Genomic DNA, 9011 nt, shown 5'->3' on the forward strand with positions numbered 1-9011 from the left:
GGTGCAGTCCCTCTGAAATGTAAACATCACTATCTCCCAGTTCCTGTGAGACCTGAGAGCCTATCTTTAGTAGATATCTCCCACCAAGTTGCAAAACAACCTCGTGTCATAAAAATATAAGAAGCATCTTTTCTCCTCTGGATAAAGCAAATTAGCTAACACAGACAGTCACCTTAATTACCAGGTTCAGTTAGGATGAACTATGTGTGACAAAGGCACTGTCAAGTCCTTTTTACTTGAGGAATCCTTAAATATTTACCTTGAAAACTTGTATGCAATGGGTGGTATCTGTGTGGCTCTATAGAAAGGTGAGCTTTCATTCTCTTTTTGCAATGTCTTAAGAGTATGGGCTAGCAGATTGCCTGTGACACACCTCACGTTCTGGTTTAATGCTTATTTGATTATGAAACTGTTTTTCTTTACTACCTTTGTGGACAGGTTTTCTGGGTTGGAAATTTTTGTTTTTAGTTATGTTTCCCCACCATAGACCACAATAAGACAAAAGGCAGACGAGAAAATGTTCCATAATCTAGAAATGTATGCTTGGTGGTAATCAGAGATGTTCCCAAATGTTTTGTAAATGCATGTTCATCTGAGAACTGCTTATGATGATGAAGAGTTAGAAACGATACGTGCCCACAGAGAAAGGCTGAATAAATGATGGTGTATCTGTCTACCCAGTTGCATGTTTTCCTGTTATTGAGGAATCCTTAATGATCTAAATATTATTCCTCCTATATTGTTGTAAAAGTAGAATAAAAACAGTTAAAGAATTCCATACTCACCATAATCATGATTAATAGTTTCTCTCTCTTTCTTACACACACACAAACACATGAACACACACCTACATGAAAGGAAATGGCTGGAAAGAAAATAAAATGATTAAAATTTAAACTTATGTGTGATTATTGGTTTCTTTAAAGTTTTTCCTGCGCTTTAATTTTTATTTTTAATGAGTAAATATTTTCGTAGTAAAAAATCAAAACAATTTATAGTTTAGTATATTTTAAGGATTGCAGTATATGAACAATAGTAGGTGGTTGACTTGGCAGAAAAATCAAAATGATTGTAGAGGAAAAGGGTGAGAAAATATCATTAAGTTCTGAGGAAAATAAAAATATGGTAAAATGTGATAATAAATAACAAAAGAGGACTAAAAAATGACAGGTGAGTAAGAAAATACAGGGAAGAATCAAAAAATATTTTCCAGACTTGTGAAAATAAAGACATGATTGAAAGACATCTGATTTACCATGTTTCCAAGCAAAATTAGTGCTCTTCAGTGAAGAGTATGGGCTAGCTTGAAAAAAGTTTCAAATTTTAAGTTTAAAGGCTTTTGGAAATACTCACACAAAGAAAAAAATGTGTCAAATCAATTAAACAAATATAACCTGCATGTTCGATTTTCTACCCTTAAGTAACAACACAATGGAGTTTTTTATTTCATTTTGCCCTTTGACTTTGATTTTTAAAATTTATCCTTATAAGCCATCTTATTCCCTAAAATTCACTTTTTTTTTTTTAGCAGAGTAACAGATAAATACAAACTTTTAATTTCCCAAGTAGCGAATTTTTCAGTTCCATTTGTTAAACAATCTATACCCCGTAGTTTGCTGATGCATTATTTATCAAGTAGTAAATGCATATATATCTCACTGTCTGTTTCCAGGCTATTTATTATGCTTCATTAATTCTGGATCTTTTAAAAGTAGCTTATCACTAATTGATGTAAAGGCTGGTTTCATCAAGTCTATGGATATTTGTCTCCAATATGCTACTTTATATTCAACTGACTTCATAATGGAAATACTTTCACAGAGTGCTTGCCCCAGTTCACTGCACCATAAGGGCTGAGAAGAAGATGTCATATTAATAATGAGAAGACTCAGATCAAAGCTAACTTTCTTTTTTTTTCTTTGTTTCTTTGCTTCTTTGTTTCCTTCTTTGTTTTTTTCTTTCTTTCCTTCATCTTAGAAATTTTAACAGGCATACTCAGGTACCATCTTGGTTCCATCTATTCTTGTAAACTGCAAATCAATGGTGACATAAAAGCAGTTTTGGCTTAGAACACATATGACATTACTCAGTTGGAGAGGGCTTTTATAAATCAAGATTAAATCAAAAAGCCTTCCACCAAAAATCTATCAGGCACAATGTAGAAGACCAGAACCTCATCGAAGAAGCCAGGATCCCAATGCCTTGCCCAATTAACTGTGTATCTGGCTAGTTCCTGAATCTATTTCTTCACTGCTAAAATAAAAAATTACGAGGTGGACTCGATGGTATATTAGAACCCAAGCAATCTCTAAGAGTCTGAATTTGAGGGGGATGGTATCAGGTTCAGAAATAAGGATCTCACTTTGTTTTTACGAACTGTTCTAAACAGAAGGTCTTTAGTGCTGTTTTGAAACCAGAATCTTTCTATGCCATTGGCTCTCATTTATGCCTTTTCACAATGATGATCTGCAGACGTCACCCAAGAACAAATTCACACTCGACTCACCAAGACTTACACACACAGGTAGGTATCTACTGCTGTGGCCAGACTACCAACCTTAGGATAGATGTATCTGTGTACCTCTGACAACCAGTAATGATCTCTTCTATTTCCCATCCTTAGAGAACTGGAGGGTGTTGTCAAGTATCTGGAGAACATTGACATAAGATCCAAGTCCATAAATGATAGAAGAATTTGCTAGTTTTGTTCATATAGGGCAATGCAGCTAAGCAGTAAACCCAGAAAGCAACAAGTGTTTATTGAAAATATATTCTACAAGCAATAGTTTTTTATTAATAAATCTTTTGAAAACCTGACGAACTGAGAAATTATCCTGAAGCATCAATTTGTGCCTACTATGTCTTTAGGACATAAATCCAAAACACCCAAACCTGGAGTTACTGTGATGTTTCTTTAAATCACTGTGAATGGAACGGAATTGGTCTGTCATCTCAGTTTACATGACCTTGAGTCTCAAGCATACGACACAACAAATTCTGTTAATAATAAGGGATGGTGGGGCTACCATGTGTTATTTGGAAATAAACCTTGGATTAGCCAGACCAAAATTCTGTGTTGAGGTCCTTTGAATCTACAGCAGGAAACACACTCAACTTTATTTTTATTGTTTCATAATCAAAATCAATATGGTACTTTGTTGAATTTCTGATTATATATATTATATATTTGTATGTCAAATATATGAAATTATATATACATCACATATGTGTGTATATAATATACAAAATTATATATGGTACTAGCAATTTAAAAATTAAACAAATAATGTAGAAAAAAATGGAAATCATCCCAAACTTTATCCCCAAGAGACAAGAAATATTCACGTATTGCTATTTAATTTTAAATTATTGCTCTTCTCACATATAGCCAGCATTCAGAAAGAAAAGTATGAACGTATTAAAAATCATTGTAGTTAATCTTTTAATGAGGCGTGCACACTGTGCTTGGGGTGTAAAAAGTTACCCATAATCTTCACATAAACATCGAAAAGTGGCTCTTTCCCCCGAGGGAAACAGTGTTCAGAGAGGTTGGAGAACATGTTCCAAACCACAGGAGGAGTCAGTGGAGATATAAACATCCTCGGACCTAGAGCCGGTGCCCTTTCCGCCAGCCTGGGCCTCTCACCAGTGGCAGATGTACTGGCATCACTTTCATTTCTGTGGCAGGTGGAGCTGCTTTGTATTCTGGACACGTTGACAATTTTGGCACTTAAGACTAACACCCTTTAACCATCCATAGTTATGGAGTAGAAACTGGAAAAACTGATTTTGCGTTAACTTAATGTATATGCAGAAACAAACTCACATACTGATTCACTTCTGGGAACTAACGTCAAGCCGACCTTCTTTCAAACTTTAACAGAACATTTTCTACCTCCCAGCGTTTTCTTCGTTCTCCTTGTCTTGTCACTCTTTTGTTGTTGCCCAAACTACATGACTTCGTAAGAGCAAATTAGAGGGCTTTAACTGCAGATGTGAACATCATTATTTGTTCCCAGTAAACAGAATCCCTCAGTGCATTGATGTGCTTCAGAATTTCAGCGGGGTTGGACCTCATGTGCAAATGAGAAAACACAGAGCAGAGATGGGGCTTTGCTGGAAAAGTGTTTTGTGGATTTCTAATTTCACGATAATCTACTTCTGCAGAATCAGGCCCAGTGTTTTATATAATCATTGGTTTAAAAAGAATAAATGGTGATTTTGTAACTTATCTAGCTTGTTCTGGTTATTGGGATGAGAGAGATAGTATCTAGAGACTTTCTGTGTTATTACTGAAGAGAAACACTACCTATCACTGTTTAAAAGGAGAACAAAAATGTAGCGTGAAAGTAGAGAATTACGAGAAACACACTCCCTAAACAGTGGTGAAGCTTTCTCTCCAAGCACCTACAATCTAGCTAAAAATCAGAGGTCCTTCTAATTCTCTATATTTTCCCATGTCCTGGTTTTGACATAACCCTTCTTCTTTCTCTCTATCTTAACATCAATCTCCTGAATTTTCCTTTTTATAAAAGTTACCCAGTTTTCTTAAGACTACCCCGAGTAGACTGCATTTATACATGAATCATTCATTCAACAAATAATTAATAAGCACCTGCTACCTATCTACACTATTCTAGATCTCAACTTTTAAGGAGCCCTAGGTTATCTTAAAGGGCTTTTGAAAATTAAAATATCTTTCATTTCATTAATTTTAAGGGAGTTTCTTGCTAGTTTTTATGGTGCTAAATAGAGTATCAGGTTTGAAGCATATGAGAAAAAAAAAAAAAAAAAAAAAAACCTCGGTAAGGCAATGGATGATGAAGGGAGGGTAGACTGGAATTGCAGGGTTTGGAGGACCTAAATAATGGATATTTCTCATAATTTTCCCTAGGACCAGAGGCACCCTTAACTGCTGGAACTTTAGTTCCAGTTAAGAGGACCACACGATCATCCTTAGAAAGTAAAGAATCCATATATATGTTGTTGGAGGGGATATGACTGCTTTGTTCATGAAAAACACAAGAGTTTAAACAGATCAAGATAAAACATGTAAGAATGAGACCATGGTAGACTAGTCAGACTATCCAGACCACTGAGTTGTGTAGACCCAGACGCAAATCCCGTCTTTGTGACCTACCGGCTGTGAAGACCCGGGCAAGTTATTAAGCCTCTTAGAGAGTTTTATCATTTACAGATTTGCAGCAATAACAGAAACTCATGAATTAGTTACCCAGGTGTTTCCAATAACACTGAATCATATACAGCCATTCCTGAAGGGAAAGCAGGCACCTGTACACCACTTAAAGATTATACATAGATGTTCAGGTATTTGGGGTGAGGTCAGGGTGAGATTTTGGGGAAAACACTTGGAATTCTGAGCTTAGAGGGGAATTAACAGATCCGTGGTGCCCTAAAACCATAATGGTCATAAAACAACTGATTAGGCGCAGCATTCAGTATTAGGTGTCAAAGATTACAACCTCAAAACTTCTCTCTTGCTCACAGTCAGGAGGCTTTATTTATTATATACACATTTGGTGGCAACTTTCTTTTTTGAGTTAACTGAAGGAAGAGTAGTGATGCCACCCGAACACCAGGGGGCGCTCCAGTTTACTCTTTGAGCTAAAAGCAAGTGGGAGTGTCCCTTGTGAGCTGAGAAGATGAACCCCGTGTGTCGAAGGGTGTTCCAAAGGTCTGTCATATTCACTATGGTGTTTTTATCTAGAATTCGTCACAACTCTACTTTTTCCCCTCATTTCTTTGTCTTTCAAAAATCAGCCTTAGGAAGGGGAAGACAATGTAATGCTGTTTCTAATCACTAAGGCCAACAGTTTCACAGCACGACATACCACATAGATTTCTTTCTTTCTTGAACTCGCTTTAGATACTCAGTAGTTTTAAAGGTCATTTCCAAGTCATTTGCAGGCAAGAGATCATGTATCTTTACAAACAAAACAGAAGAGAGAGAGTATTTGCTGAATATTGGCTTCTGAAATTACTTTAAATAATTCAGTCTCCATTTTCTCCCTCCTGTGACTTATCCTTCATTTAACCTTTCATGGAAATAGGTAAGATCGTGTCTGCCCTATTTTTATTCCTTCGTTCAGCAAATATTTATTGAGTATGTATTATGTGTAAGATGCTACGAATTAGGAAATTCATAAACATCAATCCTGGTCCCTTGCATAATAAATCACCTGACATTGTCCCTACACCAAGCTGATGTTTCTGAGGGGAGAAACAGACAATAGGCAACTCTGGAGGCAGAATATGAGAAACTGAATACACAAATGGACAATGGCCAATCCATGTGTAAAAACAGAACTCTGACCCACAACCTCCAGTGACCTGCTCAGGAAACCAAACACTTTATCTAAAATAAACAGTGGAGGAAGCCAGCCTACAATGTCAGTCTTGTAGGAAGTCAAACTTTAATAGAAAAGAACAATCTGACTCCATATGAAATTTGTTCCTTTGGCTCTAACCTTCTGCTCTGTTTCCTGGGCTTAGGCATCCTGGTTCTGCACCTTTTGTAAAAGAATGTTTCCTATACTGTGAAATACACAGGACAGCCCATTCTCAAGGCTCTGACCTTTAAGGGTATTAACATTTTTCCATTCATATAAAGATAAAAAGCTGCAGAATAGAAAATAGCATTTATTTTGTTGGACGGTTACAGAGACACCATGACCTGACCCACGTGGATAGCTTCAAGAACAAAGGATCCCAACACCAGGAAGTTTGCAACAAACACCCCCCCCCCCTTTAGTATAAAAGAAGCCTGAATTCTGACTTGGTGAAAATGGTTCTCCAGGACATTAGTCTGCTTGATCTGCTGGTTTTCCGAATAAAGTCGTTGTTCCTTGATCTGCTGGTTTTCCGAATAAAGTCGTTGTTCCTTGCCCCAACACCTCATTTTCTGATTTACTGAACTGTCATGTGGCAAGCAGAACGAGTTCAGACTCATTAACAAAACTACTATCTCTAGTACTAATCTAGGAAGCTTAACAATAACTTCTTTAACATTTGGCCCCAAATGATCAGGACTTGATTAATAATAGACAGCTTCTCTAATTTTTGTCCCTGCTTCCAGCTTAAGACCAACCAGAGAAAACCAAATACATGGGATGTCTCATTCTTAGTGAGCCTGCCTCCTGCTTCTCATTGACAACAACCTCCAATCCAGGAACACCTGAAGACTTACCTTTCTGTGAGTATAAAGCTTTCCCTCTCCTCTCCCAGCCTTTGAGTCTCTGCCAAAGCACAAATGAGAGTGACTGACTTCCTTCCTATAAAAAGCTCTGAATAATTAGACTTTTTGTTTTTTCTCCTTTGGTTAGTCTTCATTTATTTTCATATATATACTATGACAGGTTGGGAGAAGAACTAGTGATAGAAATAAATCAGAATCAAGGAATAGGAGTACCTGTAGGGGAGAAGGTTTATTTTCTGTAGAATGGTCGAGTAAGACTTTCTGAGTGAAGACCTAAAGAAAATGTGGGCCTGAGCCATGTGGATATCCAAGGAGAGGCATCCCCTGTAGAGTGAAGAGCTGGTGCAACTTTGAAGGGGAAGGCTGCTCCTGCAGTCTGAGTAATTCCCATTTTCAGCTTCACTTGGCGGCAGAAGCAAGGGAGAAAGTGGCCAGGTATGAGTTCAGAGAGGTCGTGAGCCAGAGTAAGATCTTACCCAGAGTAAGAGGAGATGCCTCTGGAACGTTAAACAGAGGAATGACAGGATGTGGCTTTGTTTTTGAAGGATGATGCTGGCAGCTGTGATGAAGCACACTGCAGGGAGCAGGGGTAGAAGCTGGGAGAGCAGATTGCAGGAATGGAGACAAAAGATGGCGCTGTGTTGGATCTAGGGATAGTGGTGGAGATGGTGAAGTTATTTGTTTCTGGATATGTTTGAAGGCATAACTGGTAGATGTCTTGATAGATGGACTCTGAAAGGTGAAGTAAAAGGAGGGCGTGAGGATAAAAACCAAGGTTTTTGGATAAATGAACTCAGAAAAACAGAGTTGTTATTGAGAAGGGGATATGCACTTTTGGGTGTCAGTGGCAATTTGGTAATGTGATCTAGTCATGCTAAATTTGAGATGCCTGTAAGATTTTCAAGGAAATTATGGAGCGCTCCACACTGGGGATAAAAAATATGGGAGCTGTCAGAATGCATATAAAGATTAAAGCCATCCATATGGTCACCCTGGAACACTGGTGTTTAGAGATTGGGGGAAGGAGAAAAATCTGACAAAGGAGAATGAGTAAAAAGTAACCAGAGAGAAAGGGAAAGATACGATAGTCAGTGGCAGCTCTGACACTGTGAAGAAAGCATTGCAAGAATAAGGGAGTTAAGTCAATAGAGTTCTGATCAGTTAAGTAGGATGAGAGCTAAGAATTGACGATAGAATTTAACAAAGTAGCCATCATCAATGACTTTTAGAATATATTTTATAGGAGTTGTGAAGAGTGAAATCAGAAAAGATTTGAGCAATCCCACTCCTGAGCATATATTGAGAAGAAACTCTAATTTGAAAAGATGCATGCATCCCAATGCTCATAGCAGCACTATTTGCAATAGCCAAGACATGGAAGCAACCTAAGTGTCCATCAACAGATGACTGAATAAAGAAGTTGTGGTATATTTATGCAATGGAATACTACTCAGCCATAAAGAAGAATAAAATAATGCCATTTGCAGCAACATGGATGGACCTGGAGATTATCATTCTAAGTGAAGTAAGCCAGAAAGAAAAAGAAAAATACCATATGATATCACTCATATATGGAATCTTAAAAAAAACCACAGATGAACTTATTTACAAAACAGAAACAGACTCACAGACAGAAAACAAACTCTGGTTACCAAAGGAGAAAGGGAGGGGCAGGGATAAATTAGGAGCCTGGGATTAACAGATGCACACTACTATACACAAAATAGGTAAACAACAAGGTCCTACTACATAACACAGGGGATTATATTCAATATCTTGTAATAGACTATAATGA

The sequence above is a fragment of the Camelus bactrianus genome, chromosome 1 (genome assembly GCF_048773025.1).
Source record: "Camelus bactrianus isolate YW-2024 breed Bactrian camel chromosome 1, ASM4877302v1, whole genome shotgun sequence".
NCBI classification, from domain to species: domain Eukaryota; kingdom Metazoa; phylum Chordata; class Mammalia; order Artiodactyla; family Camelidae; genus Camelus; species Camelus bactrianus.